The sequence below is a fragment of the Hylobates moloch genome, unplaced genomic scaffold, assembly GCF_009828535.3.
Source record: "Hylobates moloch isolate HMO894 unplaced genomic scaffold, HMol_V3 SCAFFOLD_21, whole genome shotgun sequence".
Classification (NCBI taxonomy): domain Eukaryota; kingdom Metazoa; phylum Chordata; class Mammalia; order Primates; family Hylobatidae; genus Hylobates; species Hylobates moloch.
The window spans coordinates 47,171,895-47,192,328 of NW_026652296.1; the positions used below are offsets into that span (position 1 = coordinate 47,171,895).

The 20,434-nt window shown below is 36.6% G+C and overlaps 1 protein-coding gene and 1 pseudogene across 4 annotated transcripts in view; both read right to left on the reverse strand.

Moving 5' to 3' along the window:
- MACROD2 (mono-ADP ribosylhydrolase 2) overlaps positions 1-20,434 on the reverse strand; it is a 2,131,323-nt gene that overhangs the window by 1,989,281 nt on the left and 121,608 nt on the right. The gene's annotated exons all lie outside the window — the stretch shown is intronic.
- Positions 9,880-13,282, reverse strand: LOC116461517 (aminoacyl tRNA synthase complex-interacting multifunctional protein 1-like; annotated as a pseudogene).

The following is a 20,434-nucleotide window of genomic DNA, read 5'->3' on the forward strand; positions in this document are numbered from 1 at the left end:
TCTACTCTGTAAGAAAGCCAGAGTTTACCTAGAAATGGTCAAAATCCTAGTAAATGACAAACCAGTTTGCATGAATCATGTCACGGCATTTTGATTTCATTAAATCCCACCAAACTTAATATTTTATCAACTATAGGCATCCTCCTTACTACAGGTTGAGTGTCCCTTATCCAAAATGCTTGAGACAGAAGTGTTTTGAATTTTGATTTTTTTCAGATTTTTGGCATATTTGCATATATACAAAATGAGATATCTTGGGGATGGGACCCAAGTCTAAACACTTAATGCATTTTTTTTTATGTATATACCTTATAAACAAAGCCTAAAGACAATTTTATTTTTCCTTTGAAGATGCTTTGTGTTGTGTGCCTACATTTTGACTGTGACCCTTCACATGAAGTCAGATGTGAAATTTTCTACTTACAGTGTCATGTTGGCGCTCAAAAACTTTCAGATTTGGAAGCATTTCAGATTTTGGATTTTTGGATTGGGGATATTCAATCTGTAACTCAAGATTTTCTTTTAATATGCCGTACATATGAAAACTGTTACAAAATATTCTATTTACTACTTCACAGATTTGATTAAATATTGTCCTTTATATTCTCTGTTTATCTCAAAATAGTAGAGCATCAAACTTTACAGGAGTATTGAAATTATATCAATTTTGCAAAAAATGCAAATCAATAATGTCATCTTACAGCTTAAAAAATTGTTTACAATTCTTATTTCTACATAAAATATATAAGTATGGGGAAATTTCCTCATCTATAAAATAGGAATAGATGAGTAAAATCAGTTTTCTCTATGGTGCAGTACAGTTAAAAATATAGGTTTTGGAGTCAGAAATATCTGTGTTTGAATCTTGGCTCTGCTACTTGCTAGTTTTGTTTTGGTCTTAACATTTGCCTTTCTTCATCTATAAAAGGAGATAACACCTATGATGCATATTTGTTATAAAGATTAAAGGGCGGCTGGGTGGAATGGCTCATGCCTGTAATCCCAGCAGTTTGGGAGGCTGAGGAGGGTGGATCATCTGAGGTCAGGAGTTTGAGACTACGTATAATGCCAATGATAAACAGGTAACATAATATTTATATTATTTTGCTGTGTTTATCATAAATGACTTCTCAGAATCACTAAGCACATCAGATATTTTCTTTTTGTTTTTAATGGAAAAGGTATTTTCTTCCTTTCTTTGTAGAGAAAGCAATGAAATTATCCAGGAAAATGTATTTCTTATTACTCTTCTAAAATATAATCTTTATGTTTTCCTTCAGAACAGAAAAGTTTTTATAGCTTTATTGAAGTATAATTGACAAATAAAAATTATACATATTTAAGGTGTACAAAATGTTTAGCTATATGTATACATTGTGGAATGATTTCCACAATCAAACTAATTAGCACACCCCAATCTCACATAGTTACTGTGTGTGTATGTGTGTGTGTGTGTGTGTTCAGAAAACTTAAGATCTATTCTCTTAGCAAATTTCAAGTACATTCTTATTAACTATAGTCACCATACAATATACTAGGTCTCCAAAATTTATTTGTAACTGAAAGCTTCTATGCTTTGACCAACAGCTTCCCATTTTCCCCTCACCCAGCCACTGGCAACCACTATTCCATGCTGTACGTACTAAATTGCATGCTCTAAAACTTCTATGAGATCAACTATTTTAGATTCCACATATAAATGAGATCCTGCAGTATTTGTCCTTATGTGCCTAAATTACTTCATTTAACATAATGTATTTCACTATTGTCACAAATAACAGAAATTTCCTTCTTTTTAAAGGCTGAATGATATTCCACTGCATATAAATAGCATATTTTCTGTATGCACTCATCCATCAATGGACATTTCAGTAGTTTCCATATCTTGGCTATTGTTAATAATGCTGCAATAAACCTGGAAGTACAAATATATTTTCAATGTGCTGATTTCATCTCCATCAGATGAGTCCCCAGAAATGGGATTGCTGGATCATATGGGAGTTCTATTTTTAATTTCTCAAGGAACCTCCATACTGTTTTCTTTCCATAATGGCTGTACCAACTTACATTCCCAACAACAATGTATAAGGTTCCCTTTTCTCCACATCATCACCAAGACTCGTTTTCTTTTGTCTCTTCTTTATAATAGCCATTCTAACAGATATGCATTGATACCTCACTGTGGTTTTGATTTGCATTTCCCTGATGACTGAGCCACCTTGTAATATACCTATTGGCCATCTGTATGTGTCCTTTGGAAAATTTTCTATTCAGGTCCTTTGCCCATCTTTGGTGTTTTGTTTCTACTGAGTTGTACAAGTTTCTTTTTTTTATATTAATTCCTTATCAGATACATGATTTTTAAATATTTCTCCAATCCATAGGTTGCCTTTTCACTTTGCTATTTCCTTGCTTAGCAGAAACCTATTAGTTTAGTGTAGTCCCACTTGTTTATTCTTACTTTTATTGTCTGTGCTTTTGGTGTAATATCCTAAAAATCACTGCCAAAACTAACGTCATGGAGATTTTTCCCTATGTTATCTTCTAGGAGTTTCACAGTTTCAGGTCATATGCTCAAATATTTAATCCATTTTGAGTTGATTGCTGTATATGATGTAGGATAAGAATATGATTTCTCTTATTTTCATGGTGGATATAAAGTTTTCACGACATCATTTTTGAAAAAAACTATCCTTTTTCCATTGTGTATTCAGGGTGCCTTTGTCAAACAATATTTAATCACCTCTAGACCTGCCTTACAACAAATGCTAAAGGGAGTTCTTCAAGCTGAAACAAAAGGATGCTGGTTAGTAACATGAAAACATATGAAAGTATAAAACTCACTGGATGAAGACCTTTATAATGCTGCACTTCCATTTAATGGATAGTAAATATATTTCCTTATAAGTCCTTATGACTTTCTTAATAACATTTTCTTATCTCTAGCTTACTCTGTTGTAAGAATAGAGTATGTAATACATATAACCTACAAAATATGTGTTAATCAACTGTTTATGTTATCAATATGGCTGGAGGTCAACAGTAGGCTATTAGTAGTTAAATTTTCAAAGAGCCAAAAGTTATACACGCATTTTCAACTGCGTAGAAGGTCTGTGCCCCTAACTCTTGCATTCCTTAAGAGTCAATTATATATCCCTTTTTTGTAATAAGCCTTTGAAATCCAGTGTGTATGTTACACTTAAAGCACATCTCCACATATAATAGCTATGTTTCAAGGGCTCAATAGCCATATGTGGCTAGTGGTTACCAGCGAGCACCAAAAGGTCTAGTTATTAAGTACTATGTTTTGGGGATAGAGAATTATTATGATTTGGAATGAATTCTGGGGGCAGATGGAATTTGAGTTGGGTCCTGAAAGAATGTTAAGGTTTAGAAAAATGGGGAAAGCATTTCTGGAAGAAATAGTGTAAGGGAAGAGAAGGTTAATTAATTAATTCCTTATCAGATACATGATTTTTAAATATTTCTCCAATCCATAGTTTGCCTTTGCACTTTGCTATTTCTTTCCTTAGCAGAAACCTATTAGTTTAGTGTAGTCCCACTTGTTTATTCTTACTTTTATTGTCTGTGCTTTTGTTGTAATATCCTAAAAATCACTGCCAAAACTAATGTCAACCAGAAGGTTTGCTGGGGTAGACATTTGTTTTTAAAATTAATTATGTGCTTAGTACATAGCAAACACTCTGAAACTCAGCACACAATACACACAATCCTTACATCAATGGTTCCAAAACTTGAGCATCAGAATCACCTGAAAGGCAAAACACAATTTACTGTGACCCACCCTGAGTTTTTGAAGTAGTAGGTCTGAATTCTATTTCTAACAAATTTCTAGGTGGTGCTAATGCTGCTGGTCCAGGGACCATACTTGGAGAACCACTGCCTTACATTAACACTTCCTAGCAGATATTATCTCCATTTTATAGGTAAGAAAGTAAGGCTAAGAAAAACTAAATAATTTAGCAGAGACTGCATAGATAATATGTAGCAAGAACGTGATTCAAGTGCAAGTCTGGAATTTACATCTAGGTCTGCCTTGGCCCGAAGTGCTAGGATTACAGGCATGAACCACCGCCCCTGGCTAACTCCAGTTTTTTATTCCTCTATGAATTATTCTAAAACTTTTACATTTTTTGTGCTTATATTTAAGTCTATGATCCATTTTGAGTTTTTTTTTTTTTTATAAAATAACACTTGGAAATGGAAATTTCTGAGTGCTGCTACCATACAGAAATAGGATTGACTTTTCTTTATTAATCTTGTGTCCTGAGACCTTGCTAAGCTCACTTATTTGTTCTAGCAGCATTTTTGTATAATCCTCAGAATTTTCTACATAGAAGATCATGTCATCTGTAGATAAAGACTATTTTACTTATGTCTTTCTATTCTGCCTTTTATTTATTTTTCTTCCTTTATTACATTGGCTAGGACCAGCATGTTGAATTGAAATGGTGAGCATGGACATTCTTACATTGTTTCCAATCTAAGGGAGAAAGCATTCAGTCTTTCATCAAGTACAATGTTAACTGAAAGTTTCTCAGAGATATCCCTAAAGTTCCCTTCTAATTTGCATTTATAAAGAGAATGACACAAATTCACATCAATGGTAGGGAATCTTAAGTTCCCTTCTAATACTAGATTTCTGAGTTTTTATCATGAGCAGATAGTGAATTTTTTCAACCACTTTTCCTATATTTATTGAAAGGAATATATGGTTTTTCTTTTTTTAGAGACAGAGTCTTGCTCTGTCACCCAAGCTGGAGTGTAGTGGTGCAATCATAGCTCATTGCAACCTTGAGCTCCTGGGCTCAAGTGGTCTTCTCACCTCCGCCTCTCCAATAGCAGAGACTACAGGTGCATGTTCCACCACACCCAGCTAATTTGTACAAAAAAAAACAAAATTGTAGAGACAGAGTCTCCCTATGTTGCCCAGGCTGATCTCAAATTCCTGGTCTCAAGTGATTCTCCTACCTGAATCTTCCAAAGCACTGTGACATAGCACCTGGCTGATTTTTAATTTTAAGCCTGATAATATGATTAATTACACTGATTTTCAAATTTTAATCAATCTTAAATTCTTGGGATATTCTCTACTAGATCATGATGTATTATCACTGTATATATTTATGTATTTCATATACTAAAATTTTATAAAGAATGTGTATATCTATGTCCATGACAGATATTGGTATGGAGATTTCTTAAAATACTTTTGGTGTCAGGTTTGAAAAGAATTCATGATGATTCTTATAGGTTATGTAAATTACAAATCTAATCCCTATGTTTCTTGATACAGGAAGAAGGAAGTTCTTTCACAAATAATACCAATTACACAGTAAATGGGAATTTATATCATATATTAATTTTTCAAAAGTTATATGAAACCCTGAAATAATTAAACATAGTTGCTTTTAAAAATCCCCCATATTAAATTGTTTAACTTTGTTGCCATTACCAAGAATTTTGCATTTCTTAAATATTTAATGGAAATAGCTTCATGGTTATAAGTTATAAAGTGATTTCTCTCCTTTTGCAGCATGAAGATAATTTGAAAATCCCTATTCATTGACATGAATTTGTAGCTTTTTTTTTTTTGATGCGGAGTCTCGCTCTGTCACCAGGCTGGAGTGCGGTAGCGCGATCTTGGCTCACTGCAACTTCCGACTTCCTGGTTCAAGCAATTCTCCTGCCTCCACCTCCTGAGTAACTGGGACTATATGCACACGCCACCATGCCCAGCTAATTTTTGTATTTTTAGTAGAGACAGGATTTCACCATGTTGGCCAGGATGGTCTTGATCTCCTGAACTCATGATTTGTCCGCCTCGGCCTCCCAAAGTGCTGAGATTACAGGCGTGAGCCACTGCACCCAGCCGTATCATTCTCTTTATAAACGAAAAAGAGGTTAATGTTGACCAGACTCTAATTAAGTAAAACAATATATTAGACTCCTGTAGGTAGTGAAGATAAACCAGTGCTTCTAAAATATCTCTCAGTGAAATAATAAGATCAAAGTGGTTAGGGGAATCATAACCTTTTTAGCAATTTCCAAACTGTGTTGCAGGTATAAAGTCAGTTTTCAGAGTGCTAGAGTCAGAAAAGAAAGGTTCATATTAACATGTAAAATTCTGTCAGGAAGCAGACCGTGGCCTGATATAAACCCAGCTGCCAAGTATTACTGAGATAAGATCATAAATAAGTTGTAGGTTCACAAAACTTCATAGTAAATGATGAGTTCTCTGGGAAGCAGACCTCTAGACCAAGATTAGCAGGAGTATATTAAGGAGTACCTTTGGGATCAAACCTATGAAAAGGGAGGGGAATGAAACAGGTTTGGACAGAGGAAAAAGTTAAACTGTGATCCAAATCTACCAACAGTCTTGGCTGACCCCACAGGGAACTCTGGAGTTAGAATGGCCCTTCAGAGTTGTGTCTAGCTGGGCCAAAATAGATAGGACTCTATATTTCCACAGCAATCAGTCATTGACTGTGGGCCATCCTGGGAAGCAGGGTTACCTTAGTTAGTCAAGTTGTCGCCCTGCAGCTGAGAGAGTCCCTGAAGGGGCTGACAGCTGTGGGGTATCTGCCCATTGTATTCCCAGAAACTGGGGCAACAAGCTTTCATAGAAGGAATATCTGAGGAGCACCACAGTATGCAAAATACAGATATATGAAAGAAAGACCTTAAACCATGCCAAAAACTTGAGTTAGATATGTGCTTCTCAAGGTGTACATAAGTTGTTCCTTCACTTTATTCACATCTCGGTACAAATGTCACCCATTCAGGACTTTTCCTAACAAACCTATCTGAAACGGTACCCCTTTACTGTGTTTTATTTTTTCATTATGCTTATCACTACCTGACATTTTAATATACATTTATTTGTTTATTGGGCATTATCTGTCACTCCCACTGGAATATAAGTTACAGGAGGTGAGCACCTTTACCTAGTTTACCTCTATGTCCCACTGTCTAGAACAACGTGGGAAAAATAACATATTTATAAATAATCAGTTAATATTTGTATTGGAAATGATCATGATTTGTCATCATTGATAACTCATTAACTATACTGTGGTTGAAATCAATATCAAAGGTTGTAAATCAGCCTAGGTTCCTGATGAGAAATGCAAAATGTCCAACTAAGAACTTTAAGGTAGGTCATTGTGACGGTTAATTTTATGTATCAACTTGACTGGGCCAAAAGGTGCCCAGACATTTGGGCAAACATTATTCAGGGTAATGGGATGGGCCTCATCCAATCAACTGATGTTTTGAATAAAACAAAAAGGCTAACAACCCTCCTTAGCTTGTCAACTGCAGATCTTGTAACTAGTCAGCCTCCATAATCATGTGATCATGTGAGCCAATTCCATACACACACACACACACACACACACACACACACACACACACACACGTTATGTTTCTCTGGAGAACCCTGACTAATACAGTCATTTTACTTAAACAAATTTCTGGCCAGGTGCAGTAGCTCATGTCTATAATCCCAACACTTTAGGAGATCAAGGCAGGAGGATCACTTGAAGCCAGGAGTTCAAGACCAGCCTGGGCAACAAAGCAACCCCAACTCTACAAATAAAAATAAACATAATTAGCCAGGCACAGTGACATGTGTTTGTAGTCCAGCTACTCAGGAGGCTGAGAAAAGAGGATCGCTTGAGCCTGGGGAGTTCAAGGCTGAAGTGAGCTAAGATTGAGCCACTGCACTCCAGCCTGGGCACCAGAGTAAAACCTTGCCTCTAAAAAAAAGAAAGAAAAAGAAACAGATTTCTAACTATGAAAGTAAAATACAACTAGAACCCTAAGTAATTAATATGTATTTTGTTATTCTCTGCAAAGAACATTAATCATTATTTGGAATTTACCTTTCAAATGTGTTGCTGTTTATATGTATATCTGAGAAACAAAGGGTCTTGTAAAGTGTTCTGTCTCTTAAGGAAATCCAAAGATCTAAAGAAAGAACTATAAAGTCTCCTATATATATTCCAGTAAGCTACATATATTTCAGCATTTACTTAAAATTCAAAGGCTGTCAATAAAGTCAAAAGGGTCAGGCATGGTGGCTCATGCCTGTATGCCCAATGTTTTGGGAAGCCAAGGCAGGAGGATCACTTGAGCCCAGTAGTTCAAGACCAACGTAGACAACATAGCGAGACCCTGTCTCAACAAAAAAGAATTTTTAATTAGCCGGGTGTGGTGGCACACAACTGTAGTCCTAGCTACTCTGGAGGCTGAGGTGGGAGAATCTCTCTTTTTTTTTTTTTTTTTGGATAGAGTCTCGCCCTGTCGCCCACGCTGGAGTGCAGTGGCACGATCTTGGCTCACTGCAAGCTCCGCCTCCCGGATTCACACCATTCTCCTGCCTCAGCCTCCCCAGCAGCTGGGACTACAGGCACACACCACCATGCCCGGCTAATTTTTTGTATTTTTAGTAGAGACGGGGTTTCACCGTGTTAGCCAGGATGGTCTCGATCTCCTGACCTCATGATCCACCTGCCTCGGCCTCCCAAAGTGCTGGGATTACAGGCGTGAGCCACTGCGTGCAGCTGAGAATCTCTCAAGCCCTAGAGTTCAAGGCTGCAGTGAGCTATATGGTGCCACTGTATTCCAGCCTGAGTAACAGAGTGAGATCCTGTCTCTGAAAAAATTTTTTAACTTAAAAAAGCCAAAGGACATGAAACACACCATTATCCAAATGTATTACCCAAATATCTTCAAATGCTAAAAAGTAATTTTTGGATTAAAGGTCTCTTGGCAGTCTACATGCCTCCACTCTCCTTCCATTAGTGTGAATAATCAAAAACTAACTGGATTTCAAGTGGAACATTTAAATTGATATCTTCTGATGTTATTTCACCCAAATTATTTTGAGATAAAGAAATGTTGCAGACAATTGTACCACTTCTTGTAAAGATGCATTTAAATAGCTCCTCATAAGCAAATGCCTATTTGACTTACATGAAAATACAAACAAACTAATCTAGCTTATTTCGGATAAATGTAGATGGTTCTGCTATTTGATTGACTGTTAATATATAAAGGCTATAAACTATGTTTGTCTTAAATAAGAGAAATAAAAAAAATTTTCATTTGAAACATGTTTCCACTTGGATTTTAAATGCCAAACAGTTGTTTTCTCAAGCCAAACTTCAGAAAACAACTCTTTATTCCCTGCTCAAGTGAAGAGTATACATTTTAAAGAAGTCATTATCTAATATGAAAACAGTTTTTAAAAAATCTTCCATAACCTGAGCAATATAGCCCAGGCAACTCTGTCTCTACTAAAAAATTTTTTAGAATTAACCAGGTGTGGGGGCACGTTCCTGCAGTCCCAGCTATTCAGGAGGCAGAGGCAGGAAGAGCACTGGAACCCAAAAGTCCAAGGCTGCAGTGAGCTACGATTGGGCTACTTCAGTCTAGCTTGGGCAACAGAGCAAGACCCTGTCTCAAGAAAAAAAAAAAAAACAAACCCACTATTATTTCAAAGTTTCTATATTCACAGATCTTGAAGATAAAAATTAAACAAAACTTGTCCTTGAAATGAAATTCATCATTAGGAAGATTTTACTAATCTAAAATGTTCATAATTTATCTCCAAAAAATGACAAATTTATCCCAATTTGCTTTTATTTGAAAGGAGTATCTTCTATTTAGCACCAAAAAATCCCCACTGTGAAGCCTTCTTTTCCCCAAAAATACTGATCAACAAGCCCTGCTTATAGGTTAATTATGAACTGCTAATATAGTGCTATTTCTCTTCAGGCCATTAAAATAGTGGGAATATGCTGCTATAATGAATTTTCCTATGCTAATGGTAGATATTTTCTTTTTTTTCTTTTTTTCTTTCTTTTTTTTTTGAGACGCAGTCTCACTCTGTTGCCTAGGCTGGAGTGCAGTAGCGCGATCTCGACTCACTGCAACCTCCACCTCCTGGGTTCAAGGAATTCTCTGCCGCAGCCTCCCGAGTAGCTGGGATTACAGGCTCCCGCCATCACGCCCGGCTAATTTTTCTATTTTTAGTAGAGACGGGGTTTCACCATCTTGGCCAGGCTTGTCTTGAACTCCTGACCTCAGGTGATCCACCCACCTTGGCCTCCCAAAGTGCTGGGATTACAGGTGTGAGCCACCACACCTGGCCTAGATATTTTCTTGGTTTAAAAACAAAAAATGTCCAACATTTTTCCTACTATTCTTGCCACACATATTTTTTATCAATTTTCTCCAAATTTCTGCTAATCAGAGCCATTCATAAAAATGCAAGAAAATCTACCTCTTGGTAGATTTGGGTGACCCACTTTAACCAAGTCCCCATGGTAAGATTCTTGTAGACACAATGACGTTGTCTTTCTCAGTTTGGTATATTTTATGAACACCGATTTACAGGCACACCTCAGAGATACTGCAGGTTCAGTTCCAGATCACTTTTATAAAACAAATATTGCAATAAAGTGAGTCACACAAATTTTTTGGTTTCCCAGTGCATATAAAATTATGTTTACACTAAAGTGTAGTCTATTAAGTGTGCAGTGACATTATGTCTAAAAACACAATGCACATAACTTGGTTTAAAAAATACTTTATTGCCAAAACATGCTAACAATCATCCGAGTCCTCAGCAAGTCATAATTTTTTTGCTGGTAGAAGGTCTTGGCTTGATATTGATGGCTACTGACCGATCAAGGTAGTGGTTGCTAAAGGTTGGGTTTGCTGTGGTAATCTCTTAAATAAGACAATGAAATTTAAAATATCGATTTACTTCTTTTCATGAAAGATTTCTTTACAATATGTCATGCTATTTAATAGCATTTTACTCAGAGTAGAACTTCTTTCAAATTTGCAGTCAATCCTCTCAAACCCTGCTCTGCTTTATCAACTAAGTTTATGTAATATTCCAAATTCTATGTTGTCATTTCAACAATATTCACAGCCTCTTCACCAGGACTAGATTCCATCTCAAGAAATTACTTTCTTTACTCATCCATAAGAAGCAATTCCTCATCAGTTCAAGTTTTATTGCAAGATTGAAATAGTTCAGTTCATCTTCAGACTTTCACTTCTAATACTCTTGCTATTTCCACGATATCTGCTATGACTTCCTCCACTGAAGCCTTGAACTTGGATGGACCTCGAAGTCATCCACAAGGGTTAGAATCAACTTCTTCCAAATTTCTGTTCGTGTTAATACTGTGACCTCCTTCCATGAATTACAAACATTCTTAATGGCATCTAGAATGGTTACTTCTTTCTCTAGAAGCTTTTCAATTACTTTGTCCATATCCATCAAAGGAAACACTATCTATGGCAATTATAGCCTTATAAAATATACTTCTTAGATAATAAAACTTAAAAGTTGAAATTATTCCTTGGTGCCTGGGCTGAAGAATTGATGTTGTGTTAACATGACTGCTCTTTGTACATCTTCATCAGAATTGTTGGGTAACTAGGTGCAATGTCAGTGAAAAGTAACATTTTTGAAGGAATCTTTTTTTCTGAGCAGTTAGTCTCAAAAGTGGGCTTAAAATATTCAGTAAGCCATGCCACAAATTGATATGCTGTCATCCAGGCATTGTGATTCTGCTTATAGAACACAGGCAGAGTAGATTCAGCATCAATATTAAGGGCCCTAGGATTTTGTAAATGTTGAATGAGCCCTGGCTTCAACTTAGAGTCACCAGCTGCGTTAACCCCTACCAAGAGTGTCACTCTGTCCTTTGACACTTTAAGCCAAGCATTGATTTCTTCTCTGTAGCTATGAAAGTCTTCAATGGTATCATCTTCTAGTAAAAGGCTATTTCATGTACACTGAAAATCTGTTGTTTATTGTAGCCACCTTCATCAATTATCTTAGCCAGGTCTTCTGGATAACTTGCCTCAAGCTTCTACATCAGTACTTGCAGCTTCACCTTGCACTTTTATGTTATGGACATAGCTTCTTTTCTTAAACCTCATAAACCTCTGGTAGCCTCAAACTTTCCTGTTATTATTATTTTTTTTTAGGTACAAGTGGAAAATACAGTCCTTTTTATAAGGTGTTCTCCAATGTATTTCAATAATGAAGGCATTTTGTTTTACTTTATTCCACTGTTGTTCATAGTTTGAACCCTACACACTCCCTTCCCTTTCATCTCAAAGAGAGCTCCTTTGTATATAGCCACACACTCATCATAGTATAAAAATGAGGTGGGATCTGCTCCCAAATCTTCTTAGGATTTGGTTCCTTGTTGGGCTCCCCAGGGAAAGCATCACCTAATTCTATCTCCATTAGGAAGGGCCAAGATTTCAACTTTCTCTGGTGAACAAGCACACATGACCACTGCTTGAGATAATACTCCCCTCATCTTTGTAGGTTTCAGGTTACAAAGTAAAATCACCATCTGATTTTGCATCTATTCAAGAGGAACACGATTCTCCAGACCACTGACAACTGTTCTTGGGACTATTTCCCCAACAACTGCATCTTCTACATACAAAGAATCTGCATCAGGGTGTTTTCTGACAGTTATGATGCAACCAATTCAAAGATCTAGATGGGAAACATTTATTGGCTTAGAGTTGGTGCTTCCTGCTATTGATTGCTGTTTTTTCTCCTTCTCTCCTTTCTCTTCAATTTTCTCTTTTGCTTTCTCTTCTTCTCCTGCTCCTCCTTTTATCTGTTCTTTGATACCAGAAGATATGGTTGTTACTGATGTAGATTGTATCACCATCAGAAACCACATAATTAGTGTGCAGTGGAATACCAGATGGAAATGGTATTTGCTTCATTCTGTTTTGAATTTCTGCCTGAATTAGCTGTTTCAATTCAATTTCTTCCTTCAGTTTGGCATTTCCTACTCAAAGTTTCTTCTCTTCCCTCAAAATTGCCTGCAAAGTGGCTTTCTCCTTAAGTAGAGCAACTTGCTGCTTAAGATATTCAATGATTTGATCCACCTCTGCCTCCTTCTGCTCCAGCCTCTTCAGAACAGCATCATTATTTGCCATTTTTGCCAAGAGACAACAGAAAGTCATGAAGCAGTGGACAGGGGTTCTGAGGCAGCCTCAGCAAGAAGCAGGTAGGGACAGCTACCTGCACACTATGGCCCAAACTTTTCTTATGGAGTTTCCTCACCTCTCTTGGCCTTCACAGCATTGAAGAGATTTAGGGCCTTACAATTAGGCTATGGCATAAGGGAATATTGTGGCTGACTTGATCATCTATCCAGACCAATAAAACGTTCTCTATATCAGCAACAAGTCTGTTTCACTTCCTTACTATTCATGTGTTCACTGGAGTAGCACTTTTAATTTCCTCCAGGAACTTTTCATTTGCATTCATAACTCTCCCAACTGGCGCAAGAGGCCTCATTTTCGGCCTCTTGCCTTTTGACATGTCTTCATCACTATGTTTAATCATTTCCAGCTTTTGATTGAAAGTGAGAGACATGTGATTCTTCCTCTCACTTGAACACTTAGAGGCCACTGCAGGGTTATTAATTGGCCTAATTTCAATACTGTTGTTTCTCAAAGAATAAGCAGGCCCAAGGACAGGGAAAGAGGTGGGGGATCAGCCAGTTGATGGAGCACTGTCTTCTACGGGTGCGGCTGGTGGTACCCCAAAACAGTTACAATGGTAACATCAAAGACCAATTGTGACAGGTCATTATAACAGATATAATAATAATGAAAAAGAAATATACACAACTATTATGTGCCCACAGTAATTAAATTTTTTTTTAATTTTTAATGAAAACTTTTAAATATTACAATTACCAAAATTTGACACGGAGACACAAAGTGCCTACGCTATTGGAAAAAACAGTGCCAACAGATTTGCTCAGCACAGGGTTACCACAAACCTTTGATTTGTTTTAAAAAATTAACAAACACACACCCACACTATGGAACGCAATAAAGCAAAGTACAATAAATGAGGTATGCCTACATGCACCCCCAAAATTCAAAATTGAAAATTCAGATGTTGAATCCCTAACCCCCGTTACCTTATAATGTGTTTATTTTATTTGTATAAGGCCTTTAAAGATGTAATTAAGTTAAAATGGCGCCATTATGGTGGGCCCTGATCCAATTTGACTGGTGTCCTTATAAAAAGTAGAGATGAGAACATACAGACACCAGGGAAGCGCATGCACAGAGAAAAGGACATGTGATGCCATAGCAAGAGGGCAGCCATCTGCAAGCCAAGGAGAAAGACCTCAGGAGAAACTAAACCTGCTGGTCTGATCTTGGACTGCCACCCTTCAGAACTGTGAGAAAATAAAGTTTTGTTTTTAAGTCACCCCGTCTGTGGTATTTTGTTGTACCAGCTATAGTAAACTAAAACCGAATACACGGGGACATTTGCTTCACATAACACTCAGGCTTCTACAATCCTGACATCCTGAAGGGAAAAAGGGGTATATCAAGTCACCAACTAAAATGAAACTAAGAGAGTATTATAACAAAACAAGATGCTGAATATTTCAGAAGTTCTTCATTGGTTTCTAGAATTTATTCTAGTTTTATTCAATCTAATCCAATCCAGTCCAACCCAATCCAATAAAGTGGCCATTTCTTTTGAACAACTCCAGGGATTCAAACACAAATGAAACATGATCTTTACCCTATTTTGCTGCTATTTTTTTTCTGAAGATATATTTTAAAAGAGTTATGCTGCATACTTGTGAAACTATAGAAAATAGACCAAATAATTTTCTAATGCATCATTAAATGATAAAAGTATGTTATAAACACTATATGCAAAATGACTCTATTTCACAAATATGTACATGCCTGTATAGAGTATGTGTACATATATTACACACTGGAAAAACCACAGGAAATACACATACAAAAATATTAAGAATTGTTCTAAGCAGTACAATTATGGTAATTCTAATTTTTCTTCTTTTTGTTTATCTTTACTGAACACTTTTAGAAAAAAAGCATTATGAATTTTAAAACTAATCTTACCCCAACAAGGTAGCCTAAGCCTGAAATTATACAAGATTAGCCCCCAAAAAATGAAGGGAGCAAGTGGCTGTCAAGATTTTAGAATTTCACTCTAAATTCTGTGAGTTTGCTTATTTTTTACTGAGGTAAAACTTATATAACATAAAGTTAACCTTTTGAAAGTGTAAGTGAAATCTAGTTGTATGTAGAGCATTCAAAATGTTGTGCAACCACCACCTTTATCTAGTTTCAAGACATTTCATCTCAGATCCATTAAATCTCATATCCATTAAACAGTCACTCCCTATTCCCTCCTTCTGTCATCCCCTGGCTACTACCATTCTGCTTTCTGCCGCCATTGTCTATTCTGGATAGTTCATATAAATGAAGGCCTACGATATGTAACCTTTTGTGTCTGGCTTCTTTCACTCAGAACAATGTTTTTGAGATTCATCCACATTGTAGCATATCTTAGTATTTCATTCCCTTCTATAGCTCAGTAATATTCCATTGTATGGATAGACCACATTTTGTGTATCCATTCATCAGCAGATGAACATTTGGGTTGTTTCCACTTTTGGCCTATGACAAAAAATGCTGCTTTGGACATTCATGTAAAAGTTCTTGTGAAAACATATGTTTTTAATTCTCTTGGGCATTATACCTAGGAGTGGAATGGCTGGGTCATTCCATGGTTAAGTTTATATTTAACTTTTTGAGGAATCCCCAAAATGTTTTCTACAGTGGCTCCACTGTTTTACATTCCTACTAGCCATGTTTGAGTGTTCCAATTTCTCAACATCCTCTCCAGCACTTTTTATTCCACTCTCACCACCTCCTTTATTTTTAATCATAGCCATCCTGGTATCTCATTATGGTTGGTTAGGTTATAATACCCTACACGTATCTGACATTTCAGTTCCAGGATCATGTAAGAAGTGCCTAACAATTGTACCAAGTTCTGTGATGAAATGTTTAAATAAAACAATATCCACTAGGAAGAGGGATAAGGCTAGGGTTATTTTCATTAGTCAATTTAGCTAATGCTAAATTTAGGACATAGGAGGTGAAAGAGGAACACATTAGCCCATTAAGTCCCTAGTGGATATCTGGTCTTAATGGGTAAGTAGGAGCTCACATGGTATATTCCCTGTAAAGGTGGCCTAAGCCATGGAAGGAAATAATGAAGTTTCAATTCAATGAGGCATCCCAAAAGAAATGAAATAAAAAAGTTTGACACCAATTTCAAGAAACATTCAATAAAATGTTATATATTGGTCACATTTCCCCAAAAAGAGTTTCATGCATGCACTAGGAATTGGATGCAGCTTATACTCAATTTATACAAATAGTAGAAACAAATCATCCTTTGAAGACTGCCATTTGCTTTTTGGAGCAAAGAAAACATGGTTCAAGAGAAAAAAATGGAAAAAATACCACTGATACTACCATAAATCTCCAATTATTTTCAAAAATTAAACATACATGAAAGAAGAAAGAAAGAACTAAAATGCTAGTGGCAGGAGAGATTTTAAATACCACTAGGGAAAGGTAAGCATCTTCAGGCAACTACTAAGTTGTATCTCTAACAAATTTCAGGGGAATTTTACCACTGCTGATCACAGACATATTTTTATTTCCCCACTGTTTACTTACTCTCTTCACTATTTCCTATTCTTCCTTGATTCCTCCCTTCCCTTGCCTAAGCATTAAACCTGCCAGAAACCACTGACATTCATCAACCTTTATAGTGCACTCAAGGGCCAGAAATGCTACCATTCTGGAACACTGATGATTACCTCTATCTTCAGATATGAGATTTGATTTTCTAAAGCCCACTATTTTAGAAGGCTTAGTTAGGTAGGCTGGTATCTAGGGAGGCAGGACTTTATATTTTCTTGTCCAAGGGAGACCAACGATATGCCACACTGCAAGATTTCTTCAAAGGGCCTAGGCAACCAGGTGAAGCATGGAGCTGGGGTCTTAATTGTCTTCCCTACATCTTTATCAGGGATGCTGCAGTGCTGATGAAGGTGAGGCTCCTTCAACAAGGAGCGTTTGGGTAGGAGAGAAACAGTATGACCAATGCCACATAGCAATTGAGAAATAGTTTGTTGATTTGTCCAGAAATACAGAGAGAGTGCAAATTGGAGAGGTAACTAAAGGTCCCATAATATTTATCAGGGACAAAAACAGGAGCTTCAGATAATCAATCATAAAGTGACTTTATTTGCATAAATAATTTAAAGTTTTGTAACATTCAGACTATGTTTGGTTAAAATAAGGGCCATAGGTTAAGAATTGAATACTTTCTGACAATCAGATTACACTCATGGCTATGCTTCAGTACTAAAAATTATGTACCCTATTATCTGCATTTGTTCATGAAACAGGCTAATTTCTCTGTGGTACCATACTACAGAACTAGCTTCATTCTCTTGCCTGATAACAATCTCATCAAAAAACACTAGTTTGGTGCCAGGCCTAAGTTAAACTATAATGTGGAAGAAGATGCCACTGTCTCTAATCCTGTATAATGGATGTATTTCTCACTGGAAAGGAGTTTTATGGGCCAGATGGATAGATACAGTCACTGTGTGGATGAGAGGGGTGCATCTAACAACCTCAGGAGTCTAAGATAGGAAAGTCAAGGTGAACAAAACTGAAAAGTGAACAGATGGAAACATTCTATAGTTGTTCAGAACTCCTGCACAAGATACTGCCCATCTATTTATTGTCTCCTATCCAAATATGTACTATTCCCAGAAGCAGAGAAAGAGTTTGCCGGAAGGTAATTTTCAAATATTCTTCTGACACCCCTTTGAGAAGGAATTATTGATCTTATCATGGGGAAAATAGATACCTTTTAATCAGATCCTCCTTGGGAATCTTCTTATTGACCTCCCTCAATGAAATAATCCCAGGTCTTTTATATAAGGAGAAAAGGGTTACAGATTAACTGATGAGGAAAGTAAGCTGGGTGAATTAAATAATAGCTAACAGGAATAATGTTGCAGAATAAATATACTGGTCTATAGTTTACCCTGGGTGCAGTATTTTTACAGCTACTATTTATGAGCATTGACAATGTGCCAGGGATGCATGCTTTATTTTACTTAGTCCTTACAAGGACTCTAAAAATCTTACTGTCTCCACTTAAAAGATGAGGAACAGAGATTCTGAGAGGAGCTAAGTGACTTGCCACAGATAGTAACTAAAAGACAGACAATTCAAATCCAAGTTTCCTGAATTCCATATGTATTGGAGTAGTTGCACGCATAATATAGTGATGTTATTTTACCAAACAATATCTGAAACTAGGCAAGACTAGCAGGTTTAGAACCTTCACCAACAACATAGGACTGCATTATCCAAGAAGACCTATGTAATATTATTGATAGCCTAAAAAAGTTTTAATGTCTTTTATATAGCAGGAAGAAATTAAAGGGGAAAAAATGATTCATTTATGTCTCTAAATTAAAAGGAAAATCAACTTTAAAACAAGCAGTAACTGGAGTAACTCTTACACCGAACAATTACAGACTTTCAATATAAAAGAGGTATAAAATTAATGAAGCAATTTAACAACCAAGATGTTTTCATACCAATAAAAGATCAATATTTTGTTAAAAGACATAACAAAGCTTCTTTTAGTTTTATCATTTGAAGTAAAAAGGAGATCAATAGAAAAGCAGTCAGAGGTTACCAGAAAAAAACATCTGTAGAACTGTTTCCTTTTTCAAACCAACAAACTAAAAACACTCAACAAGAATAATATAAAACTGCTCAGTAATTCAATCAGACCAAAGTATAATACTACTTATAGAGGTTTTGGTTACTATCCACATTTCATCTAACCAAATACTTCAAAAGATAGAAGGTTCACTGAATATTTTAATAGAAACCATATTGTTTCAATACCACAGAAAAGACAAGGAGTCCTAAAACCCCTCCAGAGTTCAACCTACAATATCAATTTAATATCATGAAGTACATGTCAAGTTTCTACCAAATTATTAAGTACCAGTAACAAAGCAACCCAAATCAAGGAAAGGAAAAGAAGTGAGTAACAGGAAATAGGGTCCTACGCATGGTTCTGCCACATAGGACCTCCACATCCTTGAGTACGTTACTTCCTCTCTCTAGGGCTCGGTTTCCCCATCTATGACATGAAGCATTTGGCCTGGATTATCCTTCAGTTCCTTTCCAACTTTAAAATCATAAGACAGGATCACTTTCTACCTCCTAATCTATACACAATGACTATGCACCCCTGACAGAATCATTACTAGTGTTTTCTCATTTCCATGCTTCCAATTTTTGTCTCAATGCTTAACTTAAGCTAATAGAAACAATATCAGATTTAAACAAATTATCACACATTTACATTACAAAAATAAAAATACTGTCTTTTTTTTCCGTCTAAAAAAAATGGTACCTGTGCAGAACGTGCAGGTTTGTTACATAGGTATACATGTGTAATGATGGTTTGTCGCACCTATTGACCCATCCTCTAAGTTCCCTCCCCTCACCCCCCACCCATAACAGGCCCTGGTGTGTGTTGTTCCCCTCTCGGTGGCCATGTGTTCTCATTGTGCAACTCATTATGAGTGAGAACATGTGGTGTTTGGTTTTCTGTTCCTGTATTAGTTTGCTAAGGATGATGCCTTCCAGATTCATACATGTCCCTGCAAAGAACATGATCTCATTCATTTTTATTCCACGGTGTTCTGATCTCATGTATTCCATGGTGTATACATTTTATTTATCTAGTATCACATTTTATTTATCTAGTCTATCACTGATGGTCATTTGGGTTGGTTCCATGTCTTTGCTATTATAAATAGTGCTGCAATAAATATACACGTGCATGTGTCTTTATAGTAGAATGATTTACATCCCTTTGGTTATATACCTAGTAATGGGACTGCTGGGTCAAATGGTATTTCTGGTTCTAGATCCTTGTGGAATAACCATACTGTCTTCCACAATGGTTGAACTAATTTACATTCCCACTAACAGAGTAAAAGTGTTCCTATTTCTCCACAGCCTTGCCAGCATCTTTTGTTTGCTGACTTTTTAATAATCACCATTCTGACTGGTGTGAGATGGTATCCCACTGTGGTTTTGATGTGCATTTCTCTGATGATCAGTGATGCTAAGCTTTTTATTGTGTGTTTTTTGGCCATATAAATGTCTTCTTTTTTAAAAAATTTTTTTTGAGACGGAGTCTCACTCTTGTCACCCAGGCTGGAGTGCAGTGGCATGATCTCAGCTCACTGCAACCTTTGCCTCCTGGGTTCAAGCAACTCCCTTGCCTCAGCCTCCCGAGTAGCTGGGATTACAGGTGCTCACCACCACATCTGGCTAATTTTTTGTATTTTTTTTAGTACAGAAGGGGTTTCACCATGTTGCCCAGGCTGGTCCTGAACTCCCAACCTCAAGTGATACACCCACCTCGGACTCC